Genomic DNA, 15,547 nt, shown 5'->3' with positions numbered 1-15,547 from the left:
AAAGGGACAAGTAAGAAAAATGAAAAGATACTCTGCTTTCTGTATCTAGTAATCATACTGTATCTGGTATTTGTTAACTGGTATCTGTATCTGATAAATTTAGGGATAGTAGATTGAGTGAGTTAAGTATTAATATAAGGCTGATGTTACAGGAGTTAAGAAGGGTTTGTTTTCTTATGCTATTTTCTGCCTCTTATTCTTATAGCTGGTTCCTTGACTGTTGACTGACAAGAGGTCTTCCACTGCTTCCACCCAAGGTAAAACTGAAAATCCCGTATTAGAACAGCTATAAAATCACCTGCTATTACAAAGTATTCAGCAGCCAGCAAAAAGATACTTGTTTACTGCTTTGTAAGAGAGACTATCTCACAGATCTGAGCTGTTTGCTTCCAAGAAGCTTTGGCCTGGCTTTTTGTACATCTTCATTTTCTCTAGACTTTCTGAGAAAGTCTCCCATTAACCAGTCTGCACAACACAAAATATAAATTCTTCCTATTGATGACAGGGTAAATAATTTACACAGGGGTCTTAGAAATATGAGATGCATTTCAAAGTGAATCTTTTGGGCTTCCAGGTATATTTTAATAGCTTTTGTTTTCCCATTTTACACAAAGTGTTTTATTTTAACTAGTAATGGTTAAAAATGTTGGGGCGCCTGGGTGGCGCAGTCGGTTAGGCGTCCGACTTCAGCCAGGTCACGATCTCGCGGTCCGGGAGTTCGAGCCCCGCGTCAGGCTCTGGGCTGATGGCCCGGAGCCTGGAGCCTGTTTCCGATTCTGTGTCTCCCTCTCTCTCTGCCCCTCCCCCGTTCATGCTCTGTCTCTCTCTGTCCCAAAAATAAATAAAAAACATTGAAAAAAAAAATGTAAAGCTACATTTAATCACATCTCAAAGTAGAGTATCTAATATAGGTTCAAGATTTATAATAAGTGATATAATAAATGAATTCATACACAATCAAGCAAACAAAACATAAATTACAGACTGAATTCTAAAAACTGAGCGAATATCAAAGCATCATCATTCCTTTCAGGAAAGAGCAAGCAACTAAATAAGCATCGCAGGGCACCTGGGTGGCTCAGTCAGTTGAGCATCTGACTTCTGCTCAGGTCATGATCTCATGGTTAGTGAGCTGGAGCCCCACGTGGGGCTCACTGCTGTTGGGGCGGAGCCTGCTTTGGATCTTCTGCCCCACCCCCACCCGCCTGTCCCTCCCCAGCTCACATGCTTTCTTTCTCAAAAATAAATAAACATTAGAAAAAAAATAAGAATCTCTAGATAAAATAAGAAGGAAAGATGTTTGTTCCAAAGGAATATAATGACACAAAGTTTTATCTAGATAAAGGTAGTGAATACAAGGGTGATCAGACTGCCAAGTCAGCAACTGACTGCCAGAGTCACAGGATTTGTCTAGAAAAGCTAGATCCCTTTCTTTCTCTCCCTCATTTCTTCAGGGTCTTTATTCCTGATGCTACACTTGAGAGACTTTTCTTAACATAAAGATTCTTCTGGTTAAAGGTACTCTAGCATTGGGGCACTTGGGTGGCTTAGTCGGTTAAGAGCCCAATTCTTGGTTTCAGCTCAGGTCATGATCTCAGGGTTCATAAGTTCAAGTCCCATGTTGGGTTTCATGCTGGTGATGCAGAGCCTGCTTAGGATTCTCTCTCACTTCTCTCCGTGCTCCTCCCCTGCTCACTCTCTCACACTCTCTCAAAATAAATAAATAAATAAACTTAAAAAGAAAAATAACTAAAGGCACTTTAGGGTTTTATTTCCAACTGTAGAACTCATGCATGTTGTAGACCTAGCTCCTGATTGCTAGGTAGATTTAAAATTATGTTTTTGGCCTATGTCAAGAAACATGAGGGGAGATAACTTATTTTAGTATTTGTAAGACTAGAGAAAAATTAGAAGAGGGGCTAAGGATATCAGGGAGGAGCTGAAACAAGTAGATAAATACTTTATTTGTTAACAGAAATGACTGTGACACTGCCTTCCTTTGATCTTGAGAATAGATATAATTTGTTCCCCATTACTCTGATTGGCCTAAGTAGTCCCTGGTTAAAGAAAGAAAAATGGCTTAGATTCTCTAATAGCAATGTTTAGGAGTTTATAAATACTATAAATATAATACCTTTTGAGCATTTGCTTGATCAAAGCCCCGGTAAAAATACTTGTGTTATTTTAATTTCCACACCTAAAATAAACAGAGAACAGCAATTTATAAATAAGATACTAATCACATCATGCATAGTTGGCATTATTTACAAATATATTGAGGGGTGCCTGGGTGGCTCAGTTGGTTGAACATCTGACTTGGGCTCAGGTCATGATCTCACCGCTTGTGGGTTCAAGCCCTGCGTTGGGCTCTGTGCTGACAGCTCAGAGCCTGGAGCCTGCTTCAGATTCTGTGTCCTGCTCTCTCTCTGCCCCTCCCTCGCTCATGCTCTGTCCCTCTCTCTCTCTCAAGAATAAATAAAACATTAAAAAAATAAAAAAAAAACAAATATATTGAAACAGTTTTTAGATTTCAGTTTCTGACTTTCGCACAGTTTAAAAGTTTTGCATAGAAAGTCATTACTGAACAACAATTCCCTAAAACAAATTAATAATTTTGTGCTATTTTACATATGCATTAGTTTCCTTATTTATCAGCTTCCTTACTTGACAATATTATCTTGGAGTAAAGTTTCTTGAAAGATGAGTAAACAAATATTTGTGTCAACAGCAAGCTAACTGGTGGCACTGAGATGACAAAAATATATATCCTGTGATAATTCTGCAATGGATATTTGAAGAGTGTCTGGTAATTGATGTTTCATCTGAGTTTGGGGCCAGTAAATAATAGAGTTGGTCTATCAATATTAGAAAAATTGACAGTTTAGGGGTACCTGAATGGCTTAGTCAGTTGAGTATCTGACTTCAGCTCAGGTCATGATTTCAAGGTTCATGAGTTTGAGCCCCGTGTCAGGCTCTGTGCTGACAGCTCGGAGCCTGGAGCCTGCTTTGGATTCTGTGTCTCCCTCTCTCTCTGCCCCTCCCTCGCTTGTGCTCTGTCTCCCTGTCTTTAAGATAAATTAACATTAAAAAAATTTTTTTAAAAACCCAAAAATTGACAGTTTAGTCATTATGTAATATAAAACTATGGCATCAATTTGAGAAAATCAGAAAATTTATGGTAATTCAGGAAAAAAATTTTAGTTTTTAATCCTTAGTTATCTAGATTATCCAGACAGAAACTCAAATAATTATTTTAAAATCTTTTAATACAGAAATACATATTTTTTCTGCTTTGTTAAACCTTATAAACTTAGTACCTGTGGAAACCAACTAATTCAGCACAATTCTTTTTTTTTTTTTTTTTTTGGTGGAAGTGAGGGAGGAGAGGAATTTTCTCTTAAGAGAAAATACTAGAACCTTGAACTGTGCACGGAATAGGAATATTATTTAAATACAAGTGGTTCTGGTCTCTTGCCCAGATATCTACAAACAGAACTTGTAAAGTCTTAACAACTTTAGGCAAATAACAAAAGTTGATCATGAAAATGAAGAAATGGACTGTTGATTTATACACACAGACACACACAGACACAGACACACACACACACACACACACACACACACACACATCTCTATGCCTGATTATGTTGTGATTGTGAAGTGAATGTTATTTTGAAGTTTCCTTACTCCCAGAAGTTAGTCTAACTTGTGTGTACCCTTGGCAAAAACTATTTCAACTTGGTCAAATTAGGGGATCATTAATCCTAGCTAAGTTAAATGTTTTTTCCCAATGAACAGTAAGATCCTGAGCCAATGTTGGGATTTGGGTCAAATGGAGAAAGGTTTCTGAGCGCTTACTCTCTGTCTGGCACTTGAGTTGCAAATATTGAATTGAGATCCAGTTTAAGACTCTGCAGGGTTGTGGTCCCTGGCTGGCTCAGTCAGTACAGCATGTAACTCTGGATCTCGGGGTTGTGAATTTGAACTCCACCTTGGGTGTAGAGATTACTTTAATTAATTAATTAATTAAGTAAAACAACAACAAAAAAGAACTCTAAGACTGACATTAAAATACATTCAAATTTTCAGTGTTTCACCAGCAGAAAACACAGGTACAAATTGGAATAGATTTTTCTCATGACTGATCTGGTCTACAATTATTACCTTAAGGAGTAGAATCACAAGGCAATTCACTAGGGCATTTTGAGCAGAGTTTTAAAGTAATACTTACCACCCTAATAAGTAAGGGCAAGGGACAGAGGAGGCCAATGTAAAGTCGAGAGGAGCTACAATATCACAGTTGATCTAGAGTGTAGCTATGCTGCAACCAAGCTTAATTTTCCTTTAGAATGCAGGAATCCTATACAAAGAAAGAAATTACTATCAGTCTTAAAGATAGTGTGGATTAACGAGGAGCTTTAAAGACTAATAAATACCAAATATAGTAAAGGAAACCAATATTTTCACTAATGTGGTCTCTACAACTAGCAGTACTGACTTGCCACATACTATGCTCTACACTACTCCATTTTCTCAAATTTAACTTTGAGTGAAGAAAAACACAGCAGAGACAACCAGAAGACTAAAAAGAAGAGGTTTATATTTAAAGATATATAAAGTTACAAAGTAAATCCAAAGAAGGAAAGCTTAGCACAAAAACAAACACTCAGATCAATGGAACAGAATAGAGAACCCAAAAATAGACCCACAAACGTATGGCCAACTAATCCTTGGCAAAGCAGGAAAGAATATCCAATAGAATAAAGACAGTCTCTTCAGCAAGTGGTGCTGGGAAAACTGGACAGCGACATGCAGAAAAATGAACCTGGACCACTTTCTTACACCATACACAAAAATAAACTCAAAATGGATGGAAGACCTAAATGTAACACAGGAAGCCATCAAAATCCTCCAGGAGAAAGCAGGCAAAAACGTCTTTGACCTTGGCCATGGCAACTTTTACTCAACACAGCTCTGGAGGCAAGGGAAACAAAAGCAAAAATAAAAAGCTTCTGCACAGTGAAGGAAACAATCAGCAAAACTAAAAGGCAACCGACGTAATGGGAGAAGATATTTGCAAATGACATATCAGATAAAGGGTTAGTATCCAAAATCTATAGAGAACTTATCAAACTCAACACCCAAAAAACAAATAATCCATTGAAGAAATGGGCAAGACATGAATAGCCACTTCTCCAAAGAAGACATCCAGATGGCCAACCGACACCTGAAAAAAATGCTCAACATCACTCATCATCAGGGAAATACAAATCAAAACTACAATGAGCTACCACCTCACACCTGTCAGAATGGCTAACATAAACAACTCAGGCAACAATAGATGTTGGCGAGGATGTGGAGAAAGAGGATCTCTTTTGCACTGCTGGTGGGAATGCAAACTGGTGCAGCCACTCTGGAAAACAGTATGAAAGTTCCTAAAAAATTAAAAATAGAACTATCCTAGGACCCAGCAATTGCACTACTAAGTATTCATCCAAGGGATACAGGTGTGCTGTTTTGAAGGGGCACATGCACCCCAATGTTTATAGCAGAACTATCAACAATAACCAAAGTATGGAAAGAGCCCAAATGTCCACTGATGGATGAATGGATAAAGATGTGGTATATATATACAATGGAGTATTACTCGGCAATCAAAAATAATGAAATCTTGCCATTTGCAACTACGTGGATGGGACTAGAGGGTATTATGCTAAGCAAGATTAGTCAGAGAAAGACAAATATCATATGACTTCACTTATATGAGGACTTTAAGATACAAAACAGATGAACATAAGGGAAGGGAAGCAAAAATAATACAAAAACAGGGAGGGAGACAAAACATAAAAGACTCTTAAATATAGAGAACAGAGGGTTGTTGGAGGGGGATGGGCTAAATGGGTAAGGGGCATTAAGGAATCTACTCCTGAAATTATTGTTGCACTATATACTAACTTGGATGTAAATTTAAAAATAAAAAATTATTAAAAAAAAAAAGAAGGAAAGCCAGAAAAGTGCAACATAGTAAATCCATTATTTAAAAATGACTAGAGGGACACCTAGGTGGCTCAGTCAGCTAAGTGTCAGACTCTTGATTTCGGCTCAGGTCATGATCTCCCTGTTTGTGGCTCTGGGTCTGCCTGGGACTCTCTCTTTCTCTCTCTCTCTGCCCACCCCCCACTCCTGTGTGCTCTCCCTCTCTTTCTCTCCAAATAAATAAACTTAAAAAAAACCAACCGTATACTTTCTATAAATTTCAAATATTTTCACCCTATTTTCTTAAAAGCTTATTTATTTGAACCATTCTATTCAATGACTTGTTAAAAACTATAAATTTACACTCTCGAAATTTTAATTTAAAGCTTTACTCTTGGAGCAGTGAGTGGTTCCTAAACCAACTTTTACAAATCCAGTATTTAAAGCCCAGTCTTAAAAATATTATTTTTTCTTTCTTTCTTTTTTTTTTCCCGAGAGGAGGATAAAGGGTTTATTTTACATAACTGAATGAAAAATAATTCAAGAAATAGTAAATAATATATTATTTTCAACATTTCTAATTTCTTTTTTATTCTTTTAAAGTTTATTTATTTATTTATTTATTTGTTTGTTTGTTTGTTAAAGTGTATTTATTTGAGAGAGACAGGAAGAGAGAAAGAACCCCAAGCAGGCTGTACATCCAGTGCAGAGCCCCACACAGGCCTCAAACTCCAAAACTGTGAGATCACATCCTGAGCCAAAATCAAGCGTCAGATGCTTAATTGACTGAGCCACACAGGCGCCCCTTAAAGTTTATTTATTTATTTTGAGAGAGAGAGAGTGCATGCAAGTGGGAGAGGGGCAGAGAGAGAGGGAGAGAGAAAGAGAATCTTAAGCAGGCTCTGTGCCATCAGTTCAGAGCCCGATGCAGGGCTTGAACACAGAAATCATGAGATCATGACATGAGCCAAAATCAAGAGCTGAAGCCTAACCAACTGAGCCACCCAGGTACCCCTAGCGTTTCTAATTTCTTAATGGAACCATCAAGAACACATTTACCCACCATAAGACACCAGAAACCAACTAACACTTAAATTTTTCTCTAGGTTTATAGCAATTAGGGATTATCCCTTGTTTACTAGAATTCAAATGGTCAATATGTTCTGACTTTGATTAATGAGAGAAAAAAACTAAGAGGTATCTAATGATGAAAACTTTAGCAGTGCTTAATGTGTCAGACTTAACAATATAGTTCTATAATTAAAAAAGAATACCCTCTTCTCTCAAATCACAGAACAAAAAAATCAGATTTCTCCATTCAGTGTTTTTCTCCCTTGCCTTAAAACTTTTGGTTACTAATATTTCCCAACCCACAAAGGAAAAAAAAATGCTAATTATCAAACATCACACCTAGGGCGCCTGGGTGGCTCAGGCCTTTAAGTGTCCAACTTTGACTTAGGTCATGATCTCACAGTTCATGAGTTCCAGTTTATATATATATACGTATGTGTATATATATATACAAGTATGTATATGTGTATATATATACAAGTATGTATATGTGTATATATATACAAGTATGTATATGTGTATACATATACGTATATGTGTATATATGTGTATATATATACGTATGTGTATATACATACGTATATAAGTATGTATACGTATACTTATATACGTATACATATACACATATGTATATATATATGTGTATATATATGTAAAATCACACCTGCTATCAAGCTGCCTTATTGAGCCTACTCATGCTTCTCACTAGACTTAACATGTAAACTTAATGTCATTTGGTTTTACCCTAACATGTTTCTTTTAGGTATTTAATGCATGATTTTATTTTAAAATCAAATTAAATCTGCAAGGACCCTACCTGCTGCTCTGCCACTCAAACAGGTTTGAGATCCAGTATTTCAAGCAACTTCTCTATGTATAAAAGTACTTGTAAGTTAGTGACTTTTATTTACCTTAGTGGTGACACAAATTATTTACAGAATAAGTTTTAGAAACTATTGAGTACAAAGCCTAATCACTTTTAAACATCAAGTTGGTAGACTTTAGGATGTGCCAAATGCTGAAAAATTATAAGCCCTTGGGTGATGAATTTACAGTGACAAACCCATCAATTAAAGTCAGTATTGTGTTTTTTGTTTGTTTTTAACTTTATTTACTTTGAGAGAGAGCATGAGAGTAGGGGAGGGGGGGAGAGAGAGAGAGAGAGAGAGAGAGAGAGAGAGAGAGAGAGAGAGAGAATCCCAAGCAGGTCTCCTGCTGTCAGCACAGAGCTCTATGTGGGGGGGGGGGGGGGGGGGGTCTAACTCATGAACCGTGAGATCATGACCCGAGCTAAAAGCAAGAGTCAGACACTTAACTGACTGAGCCACCCATGAACCCCAGGTATTGTTTTTAACAGGATAAAGAATAAGGGTTTTAAAATGTCAATGGTTGTCAGGTGGCCACATTTTGTTTTAATCACAACACAATCAGAATCATACAAAACGTATTTGTCATATATTTATATGGATACACTTATGAGGCTATTTTATTTACATTTTTCAGTATACAGTCCATACCTAAATACTTATTGAAAAAGGATGTCCCAAATTTCTAGGTAAAAGTATATACAAAAATAACTGCAGTCACTTAATAGTATTTATTTGTCATAGGCTTGACCTTTGGGTTTTAATGAAATGGCAGAAAAACAAAGAAGTTAAAAGAAAGTTTTCTGAAAAAGGATTAAGGTTTTAGCAACTTGAACAGAAGTCAAGAAAGTTTAAATTAAAGCTTATAGCCCTAACTCAGAATATTTCTTTTTTCTGTTCAGGTATAAGTCACAGGCTTTGTCTAGATATGCAAGCTTTTGAATGCTGATTTAAAGATTGCATTTTGTACTTAGATACGCTAAATGCCCTCAATGCACAAGTGATGAGGAGTGTGGGATTTCAGAAGCTGCCCTTCTGGTGTAGCCATCTCCACTTGAATTTTAAAAATATATTAAGAATGCATAACAAATGAGAACTGTTCATACTCAATTTCTGCTTCATCCAGGGAACTCAATTTACCTCCTATAGAAATGCATTATTCTTGGGTGAATTCCTATAAACTTACAGGAAAAGAAAACATGATAAAACTCAAGTACCCTATTCATGAAATTAGGCAAACCGCATCTATAATACACTGTGGCTAACGTGATTGTTCTTGGAGATTTTATTATTGTCATCTTAATTTACACTTTTTAATGTTTATTGGGGGGGGGGGGCAAGAGAAAGAGGGAGAGAGAGAGAGTCCAAAGCAGGCTCCGTGGTGTCCCTCCCAAGGAGGGCTAGATCTCTCCAACCATGAGATCATGACCTGAGCCAAACTCAAAAGTCAGAGGCTTAATCCACTGAGCCACCCGGGCGCCCCTAAATTTACAATTTTAAAACAACATATTTGTAATTCACTCAAAATTTTTAATTACAATGGAGATAAATATAGGAGTGTGCCACAGTCCTCTAAACAAGGAAAACAATCTAAGCGCCGGGGTATACAAGGCGCTTAACTTTTAGAACGATATCCCTAAGCTATCATTTATTTATTTAAGTAGAATTCTAATTTTAATCTTAGTCTATACCGGGTAGATTTTAAATCTATTTTACATTCCTAATAGAAATCAAGCTCGGCTGGTGGACCTAAAACGCTGTAGCTGCAAATACTAAAAAGTAATTTTTAAAAAGCTGCTTGAAAGCAAGTGATTAATCACTAAAATCAACTGTGAACAGACACTGCCTCAGGGGTGAGGCATCCTAAAATATGGCGTTATGGTCCTTATTTAGCTACTCATACGTTGTTTACAGAATCAGCAAGCACAAATTCACATAAGGATTTCCTTCCCACCATCTCGGTAATAAGGCGACACTAGTTAAATAGGGCTAATTTTCCGGTCCTCCAAGGGCGCCCGCGCTGCCGTCCTCTGCAGTCCCAGAACTGCCTAAGGCTCTGGCAGAAGCTGCGGCGGTCACCGAGGGACAGTCGTGACCGCCGGGAGGGCTGGGTCTCTCGCTCCAGTCCTTCCGCGCGGGAACGCGCGCCGCTAACTCCAAAAGGGCCGCAGGAGCACCGAAGCCGAGAGCGCGCGCTCCCGCGCGTCCTCCAGATCACCTTCAAGGGGGCGGGGAAGAGCTGCTTGGGCACAGCGACAGGACAACCGCCAATAAACACTCGGAACTCGCCCAGTCGTCCCGCCTGCAGGCAGCCGCCGGCGCCCAATCCCAGCTGTGATAACAGTCAAGAGCCCCAAGTGTCCAGAACTTGGGGGGCGGGGACATTAGGAACCAAATTAAGAAACCGAGTCCTGGACTGGTAGGAAGGTGGGGAGGTTAGGCGGGGACTCTGCGGGCTGAACGCCGGCGCCCCCGCCCGCCCCGACTCCCCGGGGACAGTCGCTCCAGGGCTGGGTTCCCGGCGCTGGCTCAGCCGCCATCCGTGGTAAACAAAGGCTCGCGGGGGGTGGGGGTGGGGGCGGGGGTAACGGTCAGGTGACAGTGCCGAGCACATTTCGTAACCGCTAAAGCGGGGCTTCTCTGGCCCGTTGCCCTGGGACCCACCTTGACCCCGTCAGTCCTCCCCAACAGGACCAACGGTGGCCCCCACCAAACGAAAAGACTTGACTTGAGACCTTCTCATTCTCAGTGCTTCTTTCGATTGAAAAAGAGCAGCGCCTCGTTCAAAGCCCATCAGCAACATGCGGGGCCCATCTGCCCAGCCCTGTCCGCCAGCTGCTCCTGCCCTCGAGGCGAAGGGGTGACCCACACCTGCTACCCCCAGCCGGGGCGGCCACGCTCCTCCCAACCCGCCCCCGGCGGGGCGCGCCAGCAGCGCAGCGGTTCCGGGAGGGTAGGAGGTGCCCTCCCTTCAGGGCTGCCGTTACAGTGCCGGGATTGAAGACCAACCCCCCCCCCCCAGGGTGCCCTGGAGAGGCTGCACCCCAGACAGAGGCCCTGCAATACCAGCCTCAATCTCCCCTCAGGCCCCACGTCTGGCTCCGTGACGCCGGCCAACGCTGGCTTCCTTCTGCAGACACCCCAGTGGTCGCGACCTCGGCCGCCCCTCCGCTCCCGGCTCTGGCCGGTTCGTCGCCTTTCGGCTAGTCCGGAGCTGTCAACCCTGGTACCTCTCGACGAAGGCTGGAAACGGCCAGCAGCGGCGGCCCCTGCGTTCCCTCAGCGGCCCGCGGCGCAGCGCTCTCCCCAGCGCCGGCGTCCCCCTCCAGCCACCAGTGTCTGCTGTAGCTCACAACAAAGGAAACATGTGACCGTCCGGGCCAAAACACTGAGCGTCACCGACCCCTGGCCAATCCGAGTGGGTGCCCCCCGCCCTGGGGCACCCTGGGATATGTAGTTCCCACTCCTGGGGCGCCTTCCGGGCCACTAGGGTTTCCCGCTATGGGTGCGGGGGGTGGGGGTGGGGGGGTGTCGGTGCCAAATGTGAGGAGACCCAATTAGCAATCTAAGGGTGCTAATTCGGAAACACTTTGTTTTAGGTAGAAACGGGTTAAGGAAATCCATCCGTGTTAGGAGCCTAGTGAGAAACCCCGAGTCATTTGTTTATTGCCACGTCCCCAGGCAAAAGCGCGTTGCCGACAATTCTCAGAACCTTAGAGCGTGGGCCTAGGCATAGAGATCTTTTTTTTGACCCCTGTATACACAACCTGGAAATTTGAGGACCGGAGGGGTGAAAGGGACTAGCTCTGGTTGCTAGACAGGTCAGGGAAACTGCCTTTCTCTGCAAATCTGTTCATTTCACTCATATCAGTCATATCAAATGCTAGGTTACCTTTTATTTTTTTTAATGTTTATTATATTTTTGAGAGAGAGAGACAGAACATGAGCGGGGGAGGGCAGACAGAGAGGAAGACACAGAATCCCAAGTGGGCTCCAGGCTCTGAGCTGTCTAGCAGAACCCCAGGCAGCTCAAACTCGCCTTAAGATCATGACCTGAGTCCAAGTCCCAGGCTTAACTGACTGAGCCACCTAGGCACCCCTACCTTTTATTTTAAACCTAGTGCAAGTGAACAACGTTGTCACAAATCCTTATTTTCTCAGGCAGATAGATACCTCAAAGGACAGCATTTTCTTAACTGACTGAGCCACCTAGGCACCCCTACCTTTTATTTTAAACCTAGTGCAAGTGAACAACGTTGTCACAAATCCTTATTTTCTCAGGCAGATAGATACCTCAAAGGACAGCATTTTCTCCGTTTGTTTCTGCAAATATTTTTTCAACCACCTGATTTTTCAAACATTTAACTAGGTTTTGGCTTCTAATATTGGGATAACTTCTCTCCCTTCTATACTTTATGAATACAGTCATACCTTTTTGTTAAATAATGGAATGTATTCCAATGACCAGAGGTGGAAATAAATAAAGAAGGCATGTTTCCAGTCCTTCTAAATATACTTTTTAGGCCTCTTTTCCATCTCTTATTAAAAACAAAAATACTCAGGGAGCACCTGCTTGGCTCAATCAGAAGAGCCCAAGACTCTTGATCTCAGGGTCGTGAGTTTGAATACCACCTTGGGTGTAGAGATTACTTAAATTTAAAAAAAACTTAAAAAGAAAATGCCTGCAATTTATTATGTTTATATATTAAATATTTAATAAATATTGAATTATTTACTAAGCTTCAGACTCAGTGCTATGCACTTCACATATATTCTCTAATCCTCATAATAACCCTGCAAAATAGGTGTTACTATTCCAATTTACAGATGAAGAAACTACAGATAGGATAAAGAGTTGTCCCCTGGTCACTCAGTTATTGAGTGATGAAGCTGAGGTTTACACATAGATACTTAAAAAGAGTTTTTATTTATATTAATATAGGTACATAATTATCTTTCTAAAAAGCTTATTTACAAAGTTACATATTACAAGGCTAGTGGTAAAACAGCAGTCCCATCTCCCATCCTTTCTACTCCTCATTCTTTAGAAGCAAACCACAATTATTTGAGCTATTCCGGTTATTTGTGTCTATATTTTCACATAACATGGCTATGTCTTAATAAGGAAGCTGTCATGCCTGTTCCCGCCATCCTTCTAATATTATAATTTCTGGTTAAATTGTTATTTAATGTTTATGTTATTAAGACTGTGTATTTATTATTCAGTGCTGACTCAAATAATATACAATTTCCTGTCTCATATGGCTTTTTGTTTTTCCTGGAGTAGGAACCCATGGCTCTCCCTTCCTTTATAAAGTCCCAATTCCCTGGCAATGCATACAAGATCCTTCTTGATGCACCCTGGGGTCTACCTATGCAGCCTGAACACCAGCTTCGATGAACTACTCACAGCTGCCCAAAGGACTTGCTCTGTCTCCAGGCCATTTGCATCCACAGCTTGCTCCCTATGCCTCTTATGCCACCTCCATTCCTTCACTGGGCTAACTCCTGCCTTTCCTTCCAGGAGTCCTGGGGAACTCTTCTTTCCTCCCCAATACCCTCTGGACTAGTTGCCTCTGCTCTGTCTTTCCACAGCAGCCCTTCCTTACCTCTTTCTTAGCAGTTAACACATTACTTATCCATGTTTATTTACATGTCTTTCTCAACTTCAACTTAGACCCCTGAGGTCAGGGATCAAGACTTTTCTTTTTTTTTTAGATTTTATTTTTATTTTATTATTTTTTTTAACGTTTATTTATTTTTGAGACAGAGAGAGACAGAGCATGAATGGGGGAGGGGCAGAGAGAGAGGGAGACACAGAATCGGAAACAGGCTCCAGGCTCTGAGCCATCAGCCCAGAGCCCGACGGGGTCTCGAACCCACGGACGGGGGGCTCGAACCCACGGACCGTGAGACCCACGGACCGTGAGATCGTGACCTGAGCTGAAGTCGGACGCTTAACTGACTGAGCCACCCAGGCGCCCCTAGATTTTATTTTTTTTTATTATTATTTTATTTTATTTTATTTTTTTATTTTTATTTTTGGGACAGAGAGAGACAGAGCATGAACGGGGGAGGGGCAGAGAGAGAGGGAGACACAGAATCGGAAACAGGCTCCAGGCTCCGAGCCATCAGCCCTGAGCCTGACGCGGGGCTCGAACTCACGGACCGCGAGATCGTGACCTGGCTGAAGTCGGACGCTTAACCGACTGCGCCACCTAGGCGCCCCCTAGATTTTATTTTTAAATAATTTCTATACCCAATGTGGGGCTCGAACTCACAACCCTGAGATCAAGAGTCACATGCTCCCCCGACTGAGCCAGTCAAGTGTCCCAGGGATCATGTCTTAATTCATTTTGTATCATAGATTCCCTAGTAGATGTTCAATATGTTAACTGATGGAATGAGCTCTACTTCTTGAGGTTATAGGGATCAGAGTGAAAAAATTGCACGGGCACCTGGGTGGCTCAGTCGGTTGAGTGTCTGACTCTTGATTTTGGTTCAGGTCATGATCCCAGGGTCGTGGGATGGAGCCCCACATAGGGGCTCTGCACTGAGCATAGAGCCTGCTTCAGATTCTCTCTCCCTCTACCCCCTTTCCCCATTCACTCACTCACTCTCTCTCTCTCAAAAAAAAAAAAAAAAAAGATTTGTTAAAAAAAAAAAATTGCCACCAGACATCCTGGACTCATCTATATACGGAGGTCCTCAGACTCTGTTGCAGCAGTTGTGCAGGGTAATCTAATCAATCAGAGTTCTGAGAGTGAAAGAGATTGAGGGGACCCATAGAATAGGCAGCTCTGTAGACAGGAAGAGGCCTACTGGTGGGTGTGGGAACTCCTCAGGCAACCAGAATACAGGTAGTTTCAGCATTGGTGGAGGGCCCTGGGAATTACACCTCTCCCACAAATCAATGAGCATGGCCGGGTGGCAGTCTTTTCCTCAGCTAGGGCTGGAAGAGGAGCAGAGCAGAGATGTCAAATCCAGGGGGAATCTACTGAAGTTGAGTAAGATTAAGCTGAAACATGATTTATCTTATACAACGTTTACAATTCAGGTTGGCTTAGTCATTTGAAGGAGGCAGCTACGTGGAGTAGGGGAATCAGAGGGTCTTCAGACCTATTTTCTCTCCTTTCAGGGATATAGCATACTGTGCCATATTCTTTTCTTGCAAATACCCCATTTCCCTCTGTTCTGCTCTCCAGCACATCCACGACAACCTTTTTTTTTTTTAATTTTTTTTTTAACGTTTATTTATTTTTGAGACAGAGAGAGACAGAGCATGAACGGGGGAGGGGCAGAGAGAGAGGGAGACACAGAATTGGAAGCAGGCTCCAGGCTCTGAGCCATCAGCCCAGAGTCCGACGCGGGGCTCGAACTCACGGACCGTGATATTGTGACCTGAGCTGAAGTCGGACGCTTAACCGACTGAGCCACCCAGGCGCCCCCCACGACAACCTTTAAGGTATGGCCTATCATCCATAGTTCTTCCAGCATTCTTTTTTTTTCTCTCCAGCCTGCTCCATTTCTTCATGCAGACAACTGTCAGGACATAGTAAATCACCATTCTCTAAACAATATGAAACACTTTCAGACCTTTCTGCCTCCCCTCTTGGCCTCTCACACTTAAAGCC

The 15,547-nt window shown here is 41.6% G+C and overlaps 1 protein-coding gene across 14 annotated transcripts in view; it reads right to left on the bottom strand.

Annotated features, from left to right (window-relative positions):
- The window catches only part of KLHL24 (kelch like family member 24), a 44,938-nt gene extending 33,640 nt beyond the window's left edge, over window positions 1-11,298 (bottom strand). For 2 of the 14 annotated variants that reach the window (XM_086674843.1, XM_086674837.1), the window contains exons 1-2: window positions 11,144-11,277; window positions 2,135-2,197 (exon numbers count right to left, since the gene is read on the bottom strand). The gene's annotated coding sequence lies outside the window, so the exon portion shown is untranslated. Of the gene's footprint in view, window positions 1-2,134; window positions 2,198-4,231; window positions 4,361-4,879; window positions 6,405-10,979 lie in introns of those variants that run through there. The other 12 variants (XM_086674832.1, XM_086674836.1, XM_086674831.1 and 9 more) reach the window with 12 other exon arrangements.
- Window positions 11,299-15,547: the final 4,249 nt, after the last annotated feature.

The sequence above is a fragment of the Puma concolor genome, chromosome C2 (genome assembly GCF_028749965.1).
Source record: "Puma concolor isolate L17-30 chromosome C2, mPumCon1.1.hap2, whole genome shotgun sequence".
Classification (NCBI taxonomy): domain Eukaryota; kingdom Metazoa; phylum Chordata; class Mammalia; order Carnivora; family Felidae; genus Puma; species Puma concolor.
The sequence above is the reverse complement of the archived record's forward strand: the minus strand, read 5'-3'. Positions and strand labels throughout refer to the sequence as shown.